This window comes from Protopterus annectens, chromosome 1.part0 (genome assembly GCF_019279795.1).
Source record: "Protopterus annectens isolate FY-2018-M chromosome 1.part0, PAN1.0, whole genome shotgun sequence".
NCBI lineage: Eukaryota > Metazoa > Chordata > Ceratodontiformes > Protopteridae > Protopterus > Protopterus annectens.
The window spans coordinates 196,928,842-196,952,622 of NC_056725.1; positions in this window are offsets into that span (position 1 = coordinate 196,928,842).

Here is a 23,781-nt window from a genome sequence, read left to right on the forward strand (position 1 = left end):
TGCCTCTGGGCTATTATAGAGGGCAGCTATCCACTTTTGAAATTTGTAAGAAAAGCCAACATCTCTTAACACAATAACAAGAAGGGCCACTCCACCAAGTCAAAGGCTGCCTTTATATCAAAGACGTTTTCACCTGCTTAGCTCCACCCCTCTGTTTGTGCCTGCTATCAAATTCTCTAAACTGCTACTAACTTTCCTCTGCTGTACAGCTTATGACCCCCCCCACCCCATTGACCTTGTTTCATCAAACCTGGTATGACCTTTTCAAATTTCTTTTCTGCCAGAATCGCATCTACATTTATCAAACAGATTGGTCTGTAATTCCCTAAATAACCTTTATCCTTACCTTCTTCAGGAATGAGAACTACAATAGCTTTAGTAAAAGATTCTGGGAATACACCTATTTCCCCTCCTGTATTATATACTTTACTTAAACATTCCTACATCAAAAGGTCAAATGTTTTGTAAAATTCTCCTGAAATTCTATTATGCCCTGTAGTTTTGTTCCTATTTTTGTTTATGTATATCCTCTGAAATCTCACACACCCCTATATCCTCATCAGCTCATCACACACAGCCTGCATTAGAATCTTCTTACCATGTTTCTGTGTGATCATTATTTGTTGTACTCTAGTAATACTCCACGATCTTTAGACTTACAGTGTACTAAAAATGTCCATATTATAGTCTTAATATCTTTAAACTGTGTGTTTGCAAGGAGAAGTACGAAACTCAGCTTTTTACTACAACCACTATTTGTTAACGACACATAAAACAATAATTACAAAAAGATGGTTTAGCACTTTTGTCCTTACTGTGTTCAGGGGAATTCATAAGAGAAATAAGGCTTTACATCACTTCCCATTTATAACATTGTGACATAAACAGTCATTTTCACAGATAACTGATTTTCAAAAAAAATTTCACATAACAAATACAAAACAGAGTAATAAATAAAGCCAAAAAACAGGAACTCCCAGGGAGTAAATGCTCCAAGCACCAAACACAGTCCAGGAATAATAATGTACAGAAACCACAAGTACTGGAGCAACACAGAGCTGTTAAAGGCAATAATCATCCAGTCCGGGATAAAATAATATATTTAATATATTCAGGAACCACAGTGAAAATAGTAGAGGTAAGCGTTTTCACCCAACAGGGCTTCAAGCTCTGTGTTGCTCTGGTACCTGTGGTTTCTGTACATTATTATTCTCAGACAGTAATAAATAAATTGATTAACCTCAAGTTACAAAATAACTCTACATATATTAATAGCCACATTCATGAATATGATGTTAAAATATGGCAATTGATTAAAATGTGTTTTCATAGAAATACCTGTTGTGAACCATTTGTTATTCTAAGGATTACAAATTTTAGTGGCTCCTCAAAATATATATTTCTGCATTTACAATGAGTTGTTAATTATAGAACATTATAACTTAGTCTTAATGTCTTCTCTGTTTGCAATCATCTCACTTTCCTTTCCCCATCATGTCTGTGATGATACCTTCTACTCATTTATCTTTGTAATTTTGTGTCAGCCACTTGTCTGACCTTCTCCCATGCATCAGCAGAAGTTCTGTCTATTTTTAACGCCCCACTGTACCATCATTGTTTTAACTTCCTTGATACAGGCTATATGTCCTTGATCCAGATCTTTTTTACCCCATCTGCTTCCTGTTGAAGCTATCTCTATGTCTCCCATCTTCTAACATTTCTCTCCTCCTCTGTCAAGCAATGCCCTTCCAGACTCATCAAATGCCTATTCATAGCACACATCATTGCATCCCATCACATCTGAAACATTTCCTTACCCTCCATGTGTTCTGTATATCAGTGTAAGACCAACCATTTTGCTTTGTGTCTGCTAAACATCTGTGCTGTGTACCTTGCTGCCAAGATTTCCATCTCCATCTTTGGCTTTTATTATTATGTTTTAGAATGTCAATTTATGCTACTATATAAGCCTGCTCAGAAAGCCACCTATTAGCGATTTGCACTTATATTACCAGTAGGATCCCTGCCCTAACTATATGACTAGCTTGTGTATTCATCTGGAGTGGGTATGCTAATGCACTTCAGAGTGTTGTAGTTTTTAAATGTCTACCCTTCCTTTGACTTCATCCCACTGCCTTAAGACCTCTCTCACTTAATGTTCTATTCCCTGCTAGGGTCTAATAAGACTTTTACATCCCCCTGAATCTGTGCCTGGCTGTGAACAGCCAAGCTGTTGCTTGGAACTCCAATAACTGGCTGCTCACATGGAGTGCTCCCATGCTCCTAAATTCAATCACATCATTCATTAAACACCACCTCCAGCCAATTCCAATGGAATTCCTAAGCAACTAAATATTCCAAGCTCTGATAATGTAAGCACACACCCATTTAGCAACATTAGAATAAAATTGCCTGAAATGTTACCCGCACACAGAGACATACTGAGACAGTAATACATAACTTCAACCTAAGCTTATATCTATCACTTTAATAATTGTATTTTGAAACAAATACAATGACCATCTTATTCACATGTAAAAAGAATGGTGTACAAATTATATATTACCCTCAATCATTTAACTATGCATCATTCTGTCCATGTAATTGTTATCAGCTTGTCTGAACAGATTTAGTAGGCAAAAATCCTGATAAACATGCAGGGTATGAGTTAATTTTAGACTCAATCCACAGGTATTTTAAAGGAACTACAATTATCCGCTTGGTAAGGCAGATGTGCTTAGCAGTTATTATACTCAAAATATATGTTAAGTATTTACTTCACTCATCATTCCATATATATTGAAAATAGTCAAAGAATTCAAACTACTTCTTAGTTTAAGCTAAAAGACTGCTTTGTGTATTGTGAAATTTGTCAGTGCAAGTTTTTTCTTCTGGCCTTTCTCCTCATTCTTGAACTTCAAGCTCTTACTCTGCCTGAAGATTCCCCTTCATCTGTTGAGTCTGAACTCAAAGTGTCTTTTCACCATCTTGGCGTGTGCCTACTTTTACTTTTGTGATAATGGTAAGGTGAGGTTTTGTTTGTTTGTCAATTTCCTTCTGCTTTCTTTGTGGATGTACATTCAGTTTGTTTGCAAACCCTGTTGCCCACTCTTCAGTGAAGGTTTGGGGGACAGAATAACCTGCTGTGCAGACTTGGGAGGAAGTCCCTCCCTTCCTCTTCCTCTCAACTCCTTTTAGCTACCACATCTGGCTGAAGAACTGTATCCTCACTTTCGTTCCCTTCATTTTTGAAAGACTAGTCCATTTCCTATAGGATACCATTTTCTGGATGACATTCTTAAGCAGCTACTTCCACCCCTCTGGACCCTTTCTGAAGGTCAGGCTCTATTGCAGCCTGCATTTGTCAGTTAAATAGCTGATCCATTTTTGGAGCAGAAAGTCTTTTATGCTTACTCTCAACTTATACAAAAAGCTCAACTGGGTTCTGATCAAGGAAACACAGGCCAGTTGCTTCAGTCCTTACCCTATTTCATTGAAAGACACTTGTCATTGTTAAAAAGATTTGGAATAATACTGAAGAGCTATGGCAAGGGATCCTTTCACTTTAATGCAATGGAGTAGGAAATTATTATTTAGAAGGCAGTCTATGGCTGCATATAAATGTAACTTGCAGGTGCCCTGTGTGGGTCTCTTTGTTCCTGCTGTTTTCTGACCACACTGTGTATTCTGTATACCTACCGGTTCATGTCAGTAGGAATGTTCAAAGGAAGAAGAAATTGACTGTGAAGTATTACAACATATCTGCATTTATCACTGTTTCTAGTATTCCTTAAATGCTGTCAGTTTTCTTAATCATCTATTTTACTCACTGCCACCTTATCCTCTCTCTGTAGCTGATGTTTCTGTAAATGCTGGTCTGATATTTTGTCATTCTGCTCTTTTCATCCTACATCATCCTCATGATGTCATCTCCAACAACATCAGGATGACATCAGCAATCTCTTTTTCGACTTTTCAGGGTATTTTCTTGCACTGTACTTAACTGGGGCATAACTTTTCTTGCCCTATACTTAACTGGGCATACATTTTCTCTCACAGGAACTTAGAGCTAAGGAAAACTACTCCTCAAATGAAGCTATGAAAGAGAGAGTGTTTACATCATTTGTCTTTAACTAAGAGCCATAGATTATGCCTTGAAGGTTAATGTTGCAGAACACTGGGTTTTGTTTAAATTAAGTTTAGTTTTTTTCACCTGATAAAAGATGCAGTCAAGTGGCATGTAAATGCAGCTTTATAATTCTATTTCAGGAAGTTGTAAAGAATAAAACCAAATGAGCACAGGAGCAATATTAGACAGACCTTCAGAGTGTCTATACACTTACATGTATTCACTTGCCTTCTCAGTGAAGGCCTCTCCCAGCAGTATGGTTTCCTCTATGAGCATACTGTTTCCTCCACACTTCTCATGAAGGCCATCCTGCAGATGGACCTTGGTAAAGCCAAATCCCTATACCTGACTCATATACTGCATGTCATACACTATTGTCTGAGTTAGGTGCCAGCATTACATGGGGATGAGACTGTCATAGCTGGATAGATAAGCAGGCATTGACCACTCACTTCCACCCTTTCTTATTAGTTCTGCATCACATAGGATACTGGTCAATCCCAGCTTAAATAATGTCTCAGTCAAACCTTCATTTGTTTGTACCATGAAGTCAACACTAACCTGATGAGTAAGGATTTCAAATATAACTGAAAACATGAAAACTGCAAGGCATCGAAGTGGCACAGTTGTTAGCACTGCTGCCCAGCAGCTGGTTTGTTTCTTAGATGTGTTGCCATCTCTGTGCGACATGTATATCATCTCTGTACTTTTTTTTTTTTTTTTTTTGGGTACAGTGTTCTCATTCATCTTTCCAAAAAAATTCCATGGGTGATCTCAACACCCTAAATGTCCTCTAGGTGAGCATGCTGTATATAATGATTGTTTTAGAAAGGCATATATACATAAACATAATGCATTGCTATTCCATTCCATCCAGGATTAGTTTGTCTGACATACACCCATTAAAAACCATGATAGGCTCTGTTTACCCCGCAACTCAAAGTTAAATTATGCAGGCAACGGAGAATGAATGAATGAAATGTAAATTATGTTCTGTGTAATTTCATTGAATATGACTAATCAAATCTGATTTTGAAAAACTTCAAGAAAATGTTTTCATTATAGATATCTACTTAAAAAAAATTACAGAGTTGCATTTGTATCTCACATGCAAAGAGCCGTACCATAGTGATCTCTCAGCAGTCTCAAAGTGCAATCAAAAACTCACACACACACACACATACACACACACACACACACACACACGCACACACACACACACACACACACACACACACACACACACACACACACACACACGCACACACACACACACACACACACACACACACACACACACACACACACACACACACACACACACACATACACACACACACGAAGGCAATGCTATATATCAACTGAATGTAATAATACACAATTGCGTATAAAGGAAAACTGCTTTCCATACATAAGTAAAAGCAGGTCTTTAGTAAGGAAGACTGATTTCAATGTATCCACTTCTCTGAGCTGAGACTTAAAGTCAAATTTTAAATGTATTACTTGAAAATGTTTACATTTTTCATCAATATCTTTATGGGAAGTATTTGAATCTCTCTGTAACCATACATGTTAATGTGAAGAAAATACTATGTAAATAAATATTTTGTCTGAAATGGCTTTGCAAATATGGATTTTTCTCTCTGTGACACAATTAATCTGAATGTGGGTTGTTTCACATTATTTTCTCTGTATGTAAAATCCTTCAGGATGCTGATGTTGGAGTTGAAATGCTGATGACACAAAAGCCATTGAAAGTGAATATTATCTGAATCCATGTTGATGGTGCTGTTAAGGTTCATTGTGATTTTTATTTTTATTTATTTATTTTTTGTAGAATACCTCTAAAAGCAATGGTCTGATATGTACACCAGTAGAAATGGTATACTATTTGTTGACGCACAGCAAGCTCTTTGCCTTGTGTGAAGAAGAATTCCTGAGTGGAGTACTGTATTACTTTTTTAGGGTGACCAAATATGTAAAACATGAGAGAAAAAATGAGCAAAGACAAAAATGTTTGATCCAGAAAATGAGAGAATCACTAAACATTGACAACTTGTTTCCCACTTTTAGTAATCCCCAACAAAACATCGGAGGAAACATTGTCTGAAAAGTGGCACTGTTAGTGAAAGGATTTTTAGTAGTATAATACAATGTTTATGGCTAGAGGCAGGAATGAGGTTGGGTTATGGTTAGCACATATGAGTAAGATGGTGCACAGAGAAGAGTTTGATTTGGTGGAGAGGACCTGAGTTGTTATGTTTAATAAAGGTTGTACGCTGGTACGTACATAAACTAAAAAATATATAAAATAAAAACTTCAGTATATCCAACCCACATAATTGACCATCAATTTACACTTTGAAAGTACAAAACACAAGAAAGAAGGGACTTCTCTCCATATTGTAGCAATTTTCAATACACAAACTCTGAGATCATAAAACTGTGGAGAAAACCCCAAATTCCCTTACCCTGCTGACTACTGATCTTGGCAGACCATCTATCACAGCATCTCCCCTTCAATGCAACTGAAAAGGATGAACCATCTGTTCCTCTTCAGTTACAGAATGCAGGACCAACAGATCAGAGTTTAAGTGAAGGGTAACAAAGGGCTCATTCCTTTCACCTCCACTGCCGGATAACAGCAAATGGTGACATTAACAGATAACAGTGTAAAAGAAACAATGAACTATCTCTTGTCCCTCATTTATTCTGTCATCTACCAGGGAAATACACCCTGATTTTTTTCAATGAAAAGCACTTTACTTGGATTACATTTTGACCATTCTGACAACAGGCAGGACACCACATACACATGTATGAGTGAGTGTGTGTGTGATTTTTATATATGGGTGTGTTGGCCAATGTCAAAATAAAACATCACCATCCTTAACATCAACTAAAATAAATAAAAAAAAACAAATCAACACTAAACAGAACATGCTCAGAGAAATAACCTCAGAGTGTGCAACAGAAAGCAATGTTCTTAGCAGGCCTCCTGAACCAGCAATATGAGGGATCTACTCCAGCATACCTTATGCTACTTAAATATTCTAATACCAAGATCACCCAAAACTGGCGAAAGGGCATATTATCTAACCCCAGTGTTCTTTTAAAATGTATGTCATTCTTATCTTGTTAAATCTGTAAATATATTAAAAGCAAAAGTGCAAACTAAAATACTAAAAAAAAATCAAACTAAATACAATGATACAATTATACAAACCAAGGGATCTGCCCTACAAAAGTGAGCGAGGAACCCAAAACTCTCAGCATTATTAAAATAAGTGTAAAAAACAGTATAAATATATAAATTGTAATAGATGGAAATGAAAATGAAGGAAATCAATGAAAAAGGTAAATATGAAAAATACCACAAGTGGAAAAAGTGCAAAATCTCAGAAAAGAAAACACACATTAGCTTAATTAATTGATTCCAGTGGTTTGTGTTGCTGAAAAAGCCAAACTGTTAAACGTGTGCCATTTTTTCTTTGTTTGAATAAGTCTTCACCCAGTTCAAGTCTGCAAAATTGATTTATGACAGCTGTTAATCACTTTTGAATAAATGTCTGCAAATAAAAAGAAAAGAGACAGGGAAAAAGAAAAATGTGCTGTTAGTAATAAACACCTACCTATAGAAAAAGAAATGAGATGAGATGAAATGGTAATTTTGAGTGTAATCATTCTGAACTGTAAAACATTTATCCCTACAACCTGATTTTTTAACAATATGAAATACCATTTTTCAAGAAGCTAAGATTTAAGTTACACTCAATAGCTGTGTTTCAGAAATAGTGCCTGCATACCATACCTAGTGATGACTAGAGACTTTATAATATTCACTTTGGCTATAGCATGGTTGTCAGTATGAGTTTCATGGACATGTATCAAACGTCATTCATTGTACAGACATAAACTGCATCACACTGAGGAAGCATTATGCCACACTTAGCAGCAAATGTACACTTCACCTGTACATTCTTTGAAACATGCTAGCTGAGAGCTTTGCAACTGCAAGAGTGTCAAAAAAAGTTTAAAACCACACGGCACATGCACACACACACACACACACACACACACACACACACACACACACGTGTACACAAAGATATACACACAAGTATGCATACACAAACATATACAGTATATGTTGTAGGCATTGCACAGTCATTGGTCAAACAAATAGGTTAAGCTAAATCATAAATGGAGATAAACACTTCTGCTACCTGTGTATGTGTTGGGCAAACACACTGCCATGCTTTGCTCATAATACTGTTTCACTACTGTAAGTGCAGTGTAACACCTATGTATTGCAATACAATGCTACCACATGGCAGCCTGTCCTATTTTTTACCCCAAAAATGTGTCAGTGAGGGGCAGCATGTAGTTTACTCTGTAGTAACATTTACACACACACACACACACACACACACACACACACACACACACACACACACACACACACACACACACACACACACACACACACACACACACACACACACACACATGGACAAACACAGACATACACATTTTCACATGTATGGATGTGTTTGTCCTTCTTTCAAACTCTAGTAGCTAACCACTGTTGTAGGACCATAGAATGATTGGAATTGAAAGGCAACTCTCAAGACCATTTATGCCTCGCCAATTCCCATCCTCAAGATATACCTCTCCTACTAGAAGATGTAAGAAGGTCAATCCATGAATGAGTTAGCAGATGCCCAAACAATCATCAATATGCATCTAGAGGGAATCTAAGGAGTCACTCTGTTTAACAAGTAAAGGAAATTGATTCCATAAATGGAGTAAATGTCTGGTAATAAACCTGTTTTTCTGGTGTGTTTTATTTAGTTTCTGAGGTAGATTCAAAACCTTTGTTTTAGTGTTTGTGGAGCTGTTTGTCTTGCAGAGATGCAAATAGATCAAGGAGAGTTGGATCCATAATAACACAAAATGCAAGGCATAGATACTCATGTAAAAGTCATTAAGACACCAAGTATATGGCTTTAATCCTGTCTTGATAACCAAGGATCTTTAGAATAGTAATCTTTTTAGTTAAGAAGCACTATGGCTTTTTCCCCTCTGTGATATGCATGGATAGCTGCATATTAAATGAGTAACTAAACAATATAATTTGTCTAATTAAAGCAGTGTACAGTGGGAAAATAATTTCTTTGGACCCGGATAAGAGGTCTTTACACATCAGTAACCATAAACAGAAGGATTTTAGGATTTTATGCTGCATGTAGTGAAAAGAGATGGCATCTGTATCCAATTGCCAAAATCCCTAACTGCCATATGCATTTGGAGTTGCGTACTGGCTATACTAGCTATACTGATTATACTTAGTTAAGGAAGAGAATTATTTTCCAAATGCACTGTTTTGCATTTCATTTTTGTCCATTTTCAGTGTGCCATTGTTTTTTTAAGGATTAATTTGTGTTGCAAGGACTGACCAGACAATAAGATCTACCTTGAGGTCATTGTCAAGCCTAGGTAACCATAGGTTTACATTTACAGTTTGGAGGTCATGGAAGTGTAGGTCAAGAAGAAAGAATGCCAGTAGTAAACTCTGTTGTGTACCTATAGTTACCTTCTTATCTTCTGTGGTTGGAGCTGACACTTTAACTATGTCAGTTCTCCTTTTCAACCAATTTTCTACCCACCATTCCAAGTAAATGTCTACATTTCTACATTTTGATTTCAATAGCTCCCCCTTCCCCACTCACACATGCATCCAATATCCCTATTTAAATACTGCTTCACTGAACCATTATGACAATACAGTTTCAGTTTTCTTTTTCACTTGGCTTCCTTTCTTTTTACTTTTATTCCTTTATAACTTGCACACTACCAAAACTCTGTTACTCTACACTACTGGACAGGGAGAGAGTTCTTCTACTCTCTTTCTCCCTTATCTTCCTTAATGAAGCATAGTATTTTACTGTATATGCAAAACCCAAAAATAACACTAACTGTATTTGACACATCTTGATTCCCAATACAACACTAGTCCTAAAGCTCCAGTCACAAGCTATTCTTTCTTCTTCTATTCAGTACCTTTAACTGTGCTCATTCACATTAGTTGTCAACTTCTTCTCTCTTTATCTACTTTGCCATTCATGTCATACTATATTTTGTCTGTGAACATCAATATAGTACAATAATTATTACATATCATCCAATCAGGACTTCTGTTCTCTAACTGCTTCTGATCACCGTGTTCTTCACTCTAAACATACCTTTCATACTATTAACCAGCATCCGCTATACTGACATTACTGTGTTAAATGTTGCTATTCCTCAATATTCCTCTAATTTTCCATCTCTGCTTATCAGTTCACCCAGCAATATCTTCATGTGCTTCCCCTAAATGACAACCTAATTATATTTATTCATATCTAAAGATCCATCATTCTCATTGTTCTACCTGTTCTTATTTAATATTTTTCTCCATACAAACAGAATGACTGATTCCTGTGTGTATTTTGTTAAATTTATACTTAGCATGATTGTTCGATCTCCTTTATGCTTCTTAAAGACTCTTACTAAATCATACCTCCTCCTATCTTGTTTCTTGCTTCGATCTGATTTGTCTTTATTTATTTATTTCAGTGTATTTACTGGAGTACAACACTGCTCAAACAATGAACAGTTATGGACTCAGCCTGGATAATGATGATGATGATGCCATGATTATATACAATCTAACCCAGACGCCACTTAATCTTGTCTTTATCCTTCCTAATTCAGAGCCCTTTGCATCATTATCCCTTCCTACCCAGGCACATTAATTGTATTATTGTCAATCACAATGAAAGTCAGTCACCCAAACTGATACATTGCCCACATTAGTTATTAGTAATAAAATACTCATTAGTGAATTGCAGATCCCTCTACACAATGTCTGTGTGTTCACCACTTCGGAAACATGGCTTTAATCACACTGCACTCAGCGTTCTCTTTCCATGATAGCTGACTCTGTATTAGAAGGAGGGGGTGCAAAGGTCCTAGTTAAAAGGACCTTGAGATCAGAAATATGGACTCATGCAATGCCCTGTTTTGAGAAACTGCCATTCATTTTGAACTCTAAATATTTCCTCAACTTACTGAGATGATAGAACCCTGTGTGGTGCTCAGAAAAAATGAAGATGTTTCAGTAACAGTGAGTATTGGTAGAATAAAGTAATAGTAGTCTACAGTAGTGAATTAAATGGTCTGTGAAGGTTAGAAAATGACAAATCTCGTGAAGTGTTTTGGCAAGTTTGATGTATTTTGGAACTTAACTAGAACTGCCATAGGGTGAACATATATAAGTTTGTTTAGGATAATGATCAAACATGATTGGTATAATAGTTAAGATCTCTGCATCCCAAGCAGAAGGTACAGTGTTTGAGGCTGACCTCTGGCTAATGTTTCTGTGGAGTTTGTAAGCTCTTCTTATCTATCTGTATACCCCACCTCCCCAAATCATGTAAAATCATACCAAAAGGTGGACATAACAAGGACATTTTGGGACATGTACTTGTTGCCCCCTATGCATGATGGACATAGATGCCAAACCAGGAATGAATTTGTGTTCTCCCATCCATTCATACATATTTGTATATATTAAAAGAAGTACTTTGCTTTATGTGAAGTGGAAGATGGTTCTAAACAAAAGGAATTTTCAGTATTACATACCTTTAACACGTTCTGTTTTTTCTCCCATTTTCTTTCATTTGGATAGCCATTCCAGTGTCCTACATCCTTCCTGGGTCTGCCGCCGTTCCAACCTACCCCTGGTCCAATGCCTACATATTTTCTTGGGGCCAACAATGAACCTAAGGATGCCATGGGGAGGTCAGACTCTCATGCATCTGGTTTTACTCCCACTTTCTTTGTGGACATAGTTGTATGCCTGAAGACTGGGCATGCAATGGAGAAGGGTGGCATATTACACTGCCTCTGTGGCAACTCAGCCATGTCTCCAGACCTCAGCAGATATCAACACAGGATATACCTATAGGTCTGTCCACCCACCCAGGGATGGTAATGCCCAGTCCTCCCTGGCACTCCGTCAGTCACCCAAGTTAATAATCAGACCCTGATCAGCTGGGCCATAACAGGACTTTATCACTCTATGCCTCTGGAGTGGCTACAACATGTTTTATTGACCTTACAAGAGAGATTGAGATCCCTTAAGCTGGTATTCATGCTACCGTTGGACATATGAACTTGTAATAGGTCCGACAAGGAAGTGTCTGCTGATGATCTATAAGCAAGTCAGGGTAACCTTTCGTAACAGGCATGATACTATATAATGTTACTCACACAACTACCTAAATAACATTTTAGAATGTGTACAGTTTGACAAATGCTGCTTCTTGCAGACTAATGGACTAGGTAATTAATTTTCAGATGGTGTCCCATGCAATCATTATAACAGTTTTTATGTTTAAGGATGTTATGCACAACTCTGTGGTGCAGAGATTTCTTCAGATTTGTAGATGCTCCAAGTTCTCTGAGCTATAATTATACTGAGAAATGTAATAAAAATGTACACGTGAAAACAGAGTAAACCTGCCTATATTTTAATATCAGCAAAGGTAGGGAATATATTTTAGGTACTTCTTAATCTGTGAACCCAGAATCATGTCGATAGATCCAACACCTCTTTCTGCAGTACAAAAACTCCAAAAATGTTTCACCTAAAGCACTTTTGGTGAAACTCCGAGTAAATATATATATATATATATATATATATATATATATATATATATATATATATATTGTTTTTTTTTTGTTTTTTTTTGCAGGCTAACCCCAGTTGCAAAAACTGCCACTGATCTAATAACAGTCTGTGTAATTCCACCAAGTAGAATAGAGATTTCCATTACACACTGTACGCACACATGTATCTGATTCTGTCTGGAATGGTAAAATCTCTGATCATGTGTGCTAACCAGAAAAAATAAGACTTCTCTGAGAAGCAAAGAGTTTTTCTTACAAACACTTCTCTCATACTACAGCAGTCTCTTGCAAAGTGAGTTACCACAGGGTAAGAATAAGTTCTTGTAAGGTATTACCTATTAATTGCCTACATGTAAAGTTTTCACATTGTCCACATTAGTTTAAGAACTGTTTGCATAATACCCCACTGAATGAATATATCTTTAAATCAAATGTTTACAACCTAGAACTAAAGAAATATAAGCTCAAAATAAATAAAGTGTGCTGATTTAAAGGTAATTATTTCTGGCTGGAACTGAAAGGTGTTTAAATAGCATTATTCAGCTTTATATATTTCTGTTTGCAATTATACACACAGACATAGGTATGGTTAACACATTGATAAAAATATATAATTGTGTGTGCTATATGGGCAACTATGTTTATAACTATGTATGTGCACTGCATGCATACACACTGATTTACTGAGGCTGAGACCTTGCTCAAGGTAAGCAAACTAAGAAATGTAAAGCAGATGTCCTCTATTTCATCTTTCCTAGTTCCAGAGGACAACATTTAGAATGATGCCCATGAATCAAAACTCCACAGCCAAACGTTCTTTCTTACAGTCAGGTCAATAATCTCATTCAGGTCCATCCTTGTCTTTGTCCTTGTTCTAGTATAAATGTCCTCTCTTTACAGCCTTGAATCCTCCTGCAATAAAAAGCATTCAGGCATCAAGGTCACGCGAGACTGCAGCAGAAGTAACAATGAGACACACAGACATAACTACAGGCAAGGCAAATCGACCCACATTAAAGGGAAATAATTATAAGTGCACCTGTGTTCTGTACAGTCTATCTAAATATGCACAATGCTTTAATTGAGGCCTTTATAAAACTGAATTTCAGCACAGATATTAATTTAAAAATTTGTAAGAAAACATTCAATCCAAATCAAAACATTAGTGATGAATAATGTGTTGAGGATTTACAATGCTATATTTATAACACATTGCAGCTGATCACTAGTCAAACTTTTTTTAGATGCGTCTTTGAGGTGTTTGTCAAATGAAAGCAAATATTTTGAGACAGTTATTTTCCCCTTATGAAAGTACATGTTTACTGTCATATAAGTACCTACTAATAGTCCTTATAGTCAACTGTCTCTAAATTAACTGCTTGCTTTGTTCATATAAAAATAAATAGTTTATGGATTTAAACTGATGCCACAATTAATGTGTAAAATAAAACAAGGTGCTTCACTACACATTATATGTCTCACTTTATTTTGCACTTATTTCTCTATTTCACTGAGGACTTTAAAGTGGTACAGTCATTCCTTTCTGTACTATATAATTTCAGTTTGAAATTTAGAGCCCCGCATTTTATTACAGTTTAATTCTGAGTCTATATTCTTGGCAGCCATAGTGTGCATCCTTCAAAGTTTAGCAATGAATACATTTCAATTTACAAAATTTTGTGTCAGTTAATGTAGTTAATATATTTAACTCATGCTGTATACTTTTGATTTATCAGAAGAGATTGTGATCATGCCCACAAATCACACAAACTGTTCTGATCACTGTAAGAAACACATTTGTAGCAAGTCTTTCTGAACTTAAGTGGAGAGTTACTGGCATATGATGCAGGGATGAGCTTAAATATGAGAAATAACAGCAAAATTATTTTCTTTTATTTGAAAGTCTCCAGGTATGTTAGCATTTCTATGACAATGAAATAAGCTATGGTATATATTAAACAATGGAGACAGTCTACATTGCCATTTAGAGATAACTAGGCTATTTCTAAAAGCTAAAGATGTTTTCTTTCACTGATTAAAGTTTGCAGCTACAGTAAATGGGTGGGGAAGATGGCATGCAGATAGTTAATGACCAGTCAAAAGATGACCATCCAGCTGACTCTCTACAAAGAGTGGCTAAAGGCCTGACTGCAGTCTGAATGACCCATAAGTAATTAATTACTCGAAGATGGAAACTTTGGGAATGCTGGGTGTAAGCAGACAGTTTTGATTGCCCAATTCTGGGATAAGGAACCCAGGAACACAGTTTGATCCACTGACACCAATTAGAAGATGTTGGTGCAGCAAATAGCAATAAGGACTCAGCCCACCAACCATCATAGTAGTAGTCATGGATTGGTGCATATGCAGAATTATGTGTCACTGAGCCAGGCATAATAAAGTAACACTCATCTCTGTCAGCCATTAAGGATACTGGTATTGTGAACAAAACCTCTTTACTATCTGCAAAATGATAACCATGATCTTCCCCTACTGTACCTCTCATGTGCAAATCAACAGTAGGAAAAGGTGAACAAATAAACAAATTAAAAAGGGTCAGATGGCAGACAGAGAGCAGAGGAGAAAAATACAAAGAAAAAATGTTGCTTCCTAGTTTAGCATTGTCAATGGTTGTCATTAGCGTAATATTTAAAAATAATATATAGTGGATTATTCCAAGAATGAATGATTAATTTGTGAGGTTGTCATCACAAATTTCTACTGGATATCAGTTGTTTTGTAGGATTCACAGGAGTAAGTTATTCCCATGCTTTGCATGCAAGCTGTAAGGAGTCTTTTTCCTTTAAAAGTCTAATGCTACTGATGGGCTTTTTTGGCAGCCACTTAAATTAGTTGGTCTTCACGCACCTGACTGTTGTTTGTCCTTGCCAATGAATATGATAGATAAGAGGACCTGATATAAGCATACATCCTCCTCTAACTGGAAAGTGCTGATTTAGGAGTGTAAGTGCAGTTTGCATAATCTTTTCTGACATTGATTTTTGTATGTCCCATAATCTCCAGAAGTCTCCATGCAGGAGAAGCTGTAACCTGCACTCCAATGCTTAAGATAATAAACTATGCTGTTCTTGTACCCCAGTAAAAAGAGAATTTACCCCAACTAGAGCACGCTCATCTCATACATAGCTGTCTCTACAGCTGTCCAGCTACAGCTAGCCATCCAGCAGTCTTGTGCCCTATGTCCATCTCCTCTCAAGTAATGGTAGGTAGGGCAGCATACTGTCTTTTTAAAGGTAGGCGATAGCATGAGACTAGGGCAGACATGGCCATTCATAAGTTTCCAAGATCTTGGTGAGTACTTCACCAGAAACTGTAAGTGATGTCAACAAAGTCTGTCAGCAGGATTCACAGTAAGAACATTTTAGTTTACCTACACTTGTTGCAACATAATTATTGCAAATCATTCACACTGAGCAGATGCATCATTACATGTAATCCAAACTGGCAAGGCATCTGCACCTTACCATTGCACTTATGCTCAGTCTAGTAAATTGTTCTTAATTTCCTGAGTATTGAATTGTGTTGCACGTCCATATGTTCTTCTTTTGGCTTTTTCCAGTTAGGGGTCACCACAGCAGAACTCCGGTCCACTAATAATTGGCAGTAGATTTTTTAAGGGTGCCGAGTTGCCAGCTCGATGCCCAACTTTCAGTGAAGATACACCCATTCTATGCATGTCTTTCAAACGCCACTTGACCGCGGGGAGGACATGCAGACTCCACACAGAAGGTGCTCCAGCCAAGAATCGAACGGGGAACCTCTTGCTGTAATTAGACAATAAAGGCTCATTCTTATCCAATGAGTATGCCCACTGTACATCAAGCATATGACAAAAGAAAAAAAGTCTAACCTCTGAAGTAACATTGAGCAGCCAGACTTTCTACTGGCATATGCTCAAGGACAGAGCAAATATAAGAAAAATCAACTACATTCTACAAACCTAAAGACAGAAACCAGCTTTTTTCCTTATAAGTTTGAGTCATACCTCTCAACTGTCCAGATTTTCGCAGAATGTCCAGATTTGTGGCTAATATTTTGGCCTGTTCCTCATAAAATTTGTGCTTTTCTGGCAAATCACTGGGATGATCTGATGATTTAAGTCACTGAATAATGACATACATTTGAGTTTCATACTCAAAATCATTCAGGGAATGTATGTTAAAAGACACTGTTACTCTAGCAACTTTCTAAGTTTATAAGAGCAATATTTAAAATATGTTCTTATTTTTCAGCCTTTGTTCCCTCTATTTGTCAGGCTTTGTCCAGATTTCTTGCACTAAAAGTTTAAGAGGTATGATTTGAGCTGTTCCTCCTAAATCGCTATTTTAAATTGTTAATATAAAAGCAGATATTCTGTTTTCTACGCCACCTCTCCTGCATGGGTGTACTGTGCAATTGTGGGAATATAAATCCTATATGCATGAGCAGTACATCAGTAATGGGAAGACAACACACAAAAATACTGAAGTGTCCTTATACAAGTACATTATTCGAAAAGGTAAGCAATTTCTTTCTTAAATAATATAATTGTATTGTACCAATAATCCACTCTTGTTTGTGGATATATCAGAATTGACCCATGGTTGTCTTTGTCTAATCATTCAGGCTTTGCTCTTTTGATCAAACCACATCAGCTGTGGGTAAATCCTGATATACTGTTGGGCAATTACAGATTATTGCTTAATAATAATAATTCATATGCTTTACCAACTAGTCATGAAGAAATTCCCCTTCACCTAATAGTATACATAGTCGTGTACTTAATGCTGATTACTGCATTTCTCTGGGACTAATGGTTTATTATAGACTTTATCACCTGGACAAGTTCAAACAATCTCTTCTTTGTACCAAAGTCTACATAAAGAACTTATTTTGTATTACAATCATTTATGATTGTGTAATCCATAAATATTCTCAAAAATCTTATAAACACAGGATTTTATACTTCAGTTTGATGTAACATGATCATAATATCTTTTCACGGTATATAATATTTCTTCAACTAAGGAGCACTTCTGACTACATAAACATGCTTGCCAGGTAAGTTTCTCCTTCATTTAATGGCATGGACAAACTTATGATTAGTAGTACATCAAATTTAAGTTTAAAAGGACTTTAACATTTTTTATGAAGGTGATAAGTCACTATATTCACAAAAGGGTACTCAATCATATGGTTACTTTATCTCTCTATTGTATTTCAATCATGATGTTACCATTTTTATATGGATCATACTTACTAGTTCAAATGTATCATCAAATTCATATGGGTAAAAATTCACCATAATCTGTGACATAATCTCCAAACTCTGGACCCCACCCAGTTCGGGTTTGTAAAAGGCAGATCATGTCTCCTAAACCTGATAGACTTCTTTGAAGCAGTCACCAAAGCCGTAGACAAGGGTAAGGTGGTTCACACAGCCTATCTAGATCTTGCAAAGGCTTTCAACACCATCCCCCACTCTGGAATTATAGCTAAACTCACTAAACTAGGTATAAATCCCTATGTCACAAGATGGGTTGCCAACTGGCTCACTGACAGAACCCACACTGTGAAAGTAGCAGACTCCAACTCCGACTTCAGACCAGTGATGAGTGGAGTACCACAGGGTTCAGTCCTGTGTCCTCTCCTGTTTGGTATTTACTTCTCTGAAGTACAGGCTAACACAGAAGGTCTTTGGCTAACGAAGGTCGCAGATGACTGCAAACTAGGATCCATAATCGAAACTCCTAACGATGTGGACATCCTGCAAAAGGGCCTCACTGAGACAGATGCCTGGTGTCAAAGTCATGGCCTCAAGCTCAGTGCCAAAAAGTGCATTGTCATCTCCTTTGGTAAAAACTCTGTACCCGTGAGCTACAACATAGGCGGTAGTATACTTAACACCGAAAGTGTGATATGAGACCTTGAGACACAGGTGGACAGTAGTCTCTCCTTTGATAATCACATCGCCACAGTAGTCAGGAAATCCTTCTATGTGGCACACCTCATCACAAAAGGTTTCTCATCCAGAAAAAAAGAGATCATTGTTCCCCTGTACTCATCACTCATTAGACCCAGTATAGAGTACAACGCCCCTTTTGGTATGTACCTCACAAGACATCTACAACAACTGGAAAGGCTGGCAGAAATACCTCACAAAGAGGATTACCAGCCTCAAACAGATGCCTACGCATACCGTCTCAAAAAACTCCAACTTTACTCCATCGCATATCGCCTACTCAGAGGTGATCTCTGCCAAACATACAAAGCTATGTCAAACCCAGAGCTGTTGGACATGCTCCACTTAAAGAAATCCCAATCCCTCTGAGCTACACGCTCTAGGGACCTAAATCTTGTCACCACAATAAACAGAACATGCCGGAGGGATAGATTGCTGTCCCGGAGACTTCCCATACTCTGGAATAAACTACCTATGTATATCAAACAAAGCTCCTCATTAGCAGTCTTCAAGAAAAATCTTGATGATTGGATGGGAAATAGGAAATTCACCCCGGGGATCTCCTCTGTGGCTCTGCTCGACAGTGGCACAGGAAAATAATTTTCTTGGGTGGCAAAAGCCAGGGTACCTTTTTGGCTGGGCTTGTATAGGCCCCAGGGCCGATAGCCTAGTACCTACCTATGAACCTATGAACTCTGTAGTCTTATTTGCAAACTCTAAACAATGAGAGTATTTACTCAAAATAACAGCTCAATCCAAAAATTAAATTTAAATTTTAAATAAAAATTATGTATTTATAGTTAAATATTTATTCATAATAACATATAATTTTCTCTCCATTTAATAATCCATGTCTGTTATATTTTTGCTACTAATTCAGTCAATCCTAATTTGAAAAATAATCACTCCCCAAATATTTAAAGCCAAATTTTGCCTTTTCAAGATTTTGATTCACATTTTGGCAAATGCATCTCTGCTCTAAAACTCAGGGAATCTTAATTCATTCGTTCTAATGAAGCTCAGAAAGTTTGCATTGTAACTTCCATTGGGTGGAGCCTAGTCCTTTTGACAGAATCAAGTTATCTCCTCATATTTCAAACACATGTTCATATCTCTTGAACCACGGTGGTTATAAAATAAGTATAAATAGCAAACTCTTCAGCCTAGGCAGAGAAGGAGAAGGGTGTTCAGACCCAGGGTATCCTTCCAGGAACTACATGAGCTGGAGATTGTAGAGTGCTACAAGGTAGACAGGGGCATGCTACAAGAACTCACTGAGCTCTGCCACCCTCATCTCATAGCCAGAGCCAACAGAGGGGAACCCATCCCAGTAGAAACAAAGGTATATGTAGCCCTTAGGATATTAGCTACAACTACTTTCCAAAGACCAACTGGGGACAAGATGCAGTCTCACAGGCATCTGCATCCAGAATACTCCACCAGTTTCTGGATGCCATGCTACCACATGCTAGTGAGCATATATCTTTTCCCCTCACCGCTGAGGTGAGGGCCAGCAATATGCAACACTTCTACTGTGTAGCACACTACTCTGAAGTACTTGGTGCCATACAGTACACTCATGTACACATCAAAGCAGCAGCAGGTGAGGAAGGGTAGAATCTACGTCAACCACAAGGGGGTACCACTCCATCAACTGCTAGATCATGTGCAATGCCAAGAGTATTATCCTGAATTTGTGTGCTGGCAGCCCTGGCAGTTATCACGGCTCCCATATCTGACACACATCACAGCTGTACCAGATGTTTGCTAGGGGGGACATCCCACATGGCTATTTACTGGGGGATGCTGGCTACATCCTGGAACCGTGGATGATGACACTCATCAGAAAATGCACACTCACCCACAGAAGAATGCCATAATGAGGCACATGCCCAAACTATGAACATCATAGAGCATATGTTTGGGCTTCTGAAATCACAGTTCTAGTGCCTAGATATATTTGGTGGAGCCCTGCAATATTCTCCAGCCACATTTCCACATATATTCACAGTATGTGCTATGCAACACAATCTGATCCTGTGGAAACAGCTGCAGCAGGATCAGCAAAGTAAAGGAATATACAGGCCCCCACCAGTGCCTAGGTCACCACAGCCACTGTCACAGGAGGACTCAGAGGAGGAACTCCCTGCTGATGTCCCGGTAGGCAGACGTAGGCATGTTCAGTATGTCTTGCCTTTGGCTAAGAGACAATGCATAGCACATTCACTGACAACCTAGGGACCTAGGGACTGACACCATACTCCTACTCATATACATATATTAGAATTGATGCCAGGCAACCCACACAACCTATACCTATCCATGTATTGGCTGTGTACTGCTTGCATCAGATTGAGTCAGCCCTGAACTACAGTTCAGTCATCTGCAGCATTTGCAAGGTAAGTCTCTAAAATACATAGTACTGGTAAGGATTATTATGATATGGCATTGTATGCATGGATCTGGTACATTTAGGCAAGTAAATATAGTGGGCGATTTGGACAGATGTAACATCCACATGGGACTACAGATACCCATTCCACTGTCATGTGTCCTTTAATATTCACTAGGCCTCATGCATGGAGTATTCAGTACATCATTTAAGGGAGATGTTACACAGTGGAGTTATATGATACTTGGACTACTGTGTGTCTTGCAAAATATGCAATGTTGATCCCCCACCCCGAACACAGCAGTGTTCCCTTTTAACTGCTTTAACAGTAACTCATCAGTGGTATATCAGCAGTTCAGGCACTATCAGGGCAGTTACACAGAAATTCCTCATACATCCTTTGTCTTACTTAATGCAGGAATAGCAAAATACATATTTATGCTGTTGATTGTGTAATGAATAACATCTCTCTGTCAAAACATCTTGTGTGGCTCACTGGACTAGGGAAGTCAGCATGTGTTATGATGTTGATGGTTTTAATCTAGAAGAATCTACTTTTTTTGGAAGGGAGGTATTACTATGCTGTGTTTTACAGACTGTCAGTCTGTGTTTTGTGTAAAGTTATTGACCTCTGTCAAATAATTACATCAGACAGTTGTAGAATGTCATAGACAATGTGAGTGACATGCAGTACTGCAGAAACAGTGACAGATATCATTGCATGTAACACACAAAATCCCAAACTGGAGTAGAGGTAGGTGTGGGCTGGAGTCAGTTTATATGTAAGAGAATCCCACTGGGCATCCTCAAACACTTAGTTAAACAGAGCACAACAGAGCACAATTCTGTTGCTCCTTGCTCAAAAATGACTTGTTATATATAGATATGTCAGCAGATACATACATATATGTATACATATTTAGCTGTCACTGTCTTTCTCTCTCATGGATAGTATATCTAACCTTTTGTATATACAAATATGTATATTCCTATGCAGACATATACCTACAGATATATAAATATATATACAAAAACGTATATTACTGTCTCTCCCCATAAATCTATATAACACATATAAATATATATCATACACACAGCTACCTTTATATATACATTCCTGTTATATAGATAAATATGTGTGTGGATGTCTACATTGTCCTACATATCCTGATAATCATGAGTAAAGCTGCACTATTACACATATATAATGTTGCTTAAAGGATACAAAGTAAGGGCTCAACAGTACCTAATGCACTTACTTACAGATCCCTGTGCCTGCAGGATGGTACCACACATACACCAATAGGTGAACATGTGATGTAATGTATAATTTTGTCTATGCGTACATTGACAGGGCACATTGCTCCTGTTCACAGGCTTGTCCATCCAAATGCAAACAGACACATATGGCCAAAATGGCAAATGTAGCCACATAGCTAGGATAAATAACACTTATCTGATTGCTAGGCTACTAGATTCAGACAACAGGAAGAAGTAATATTACTCTGCAGGCTATAGACACTGTTCAACACAAGCCTAGTTTATGTAATCCACATGTAGTTTGCCTGCTGTCATGTATAGAATTGATTTAAACTGTGGTGTGTGTGATAAGTACTGTGGTCAATACTGTGTTAAACTAGTGAGGCAGGGGTTCTAAACTCATCCTAAGCCACGTGGTGTGCATGCATGCATCTCTCTGGAAAACAGCTGAGAATCCCTCCATGAGTACCAAACTGTAATAGTGCTGCACCATTTGGCCCTGTAAGTTGGTCCCACCCTCCAAACTGCCCTCTTTTACAATGCCTGCTGATGTCATATACCTTAAGACTACCAACTGCCATGCTCATGTCAGACTTAAGCTGTGGTGTGTGCGATAAGTGCTGTGATTTGCAGTGTGTTAGAGTAGATAGGAAGGGGTTTTAACCTCACTGCAGGTTACTTGGTGTGTGTATCTCCATACGACATAAATATGATCACCTCAGTGATTTAGAAAGAGGTAGAGTTTTGCAGAATTTTGGCTGTAGCAGGTGATGTGCCTCCAAATGTCTGACCAGAACAAGGCCTGCTGATGTCATCAAGCATAAGATGTGCTAAAGAGATAGTAATAGTAGACTTAAGGTGTGGAAAGTGGGTTATATACTGTGATGTGTAGGGTGTACCATTAGATAGGTAGGTGTTCTAATCTACTTGCAGCCAACTTGGACTGTTTGTGTACTGTGTATTATCCTGCAAACATTAATTGGAACATTTGCTATCCTTAATGTAGCCAGGTTTGTGTGTGTACCTGTTAGAGCATTTTACATCAGCTTATGAAATCATAGGATCTTTGAACATTAGTAGCCTAATGACCCTAGAGCCCTTATAATTCTAGCCAAGTTTTTACTCTTATTTACACTATCAGCAAATATTGCCCCTGTGCACAAGGGACACAGGCAGAAGCCCTGAAGTGATATGACAGTCACCCAGCTAATCATACAGATGGCATCTGATGAGACCCAATGAGACACTCTGGTTGCCATTAGGAAGGATTCTGTTTCAAAGTGTGTTAAAGTCTGTTAGACA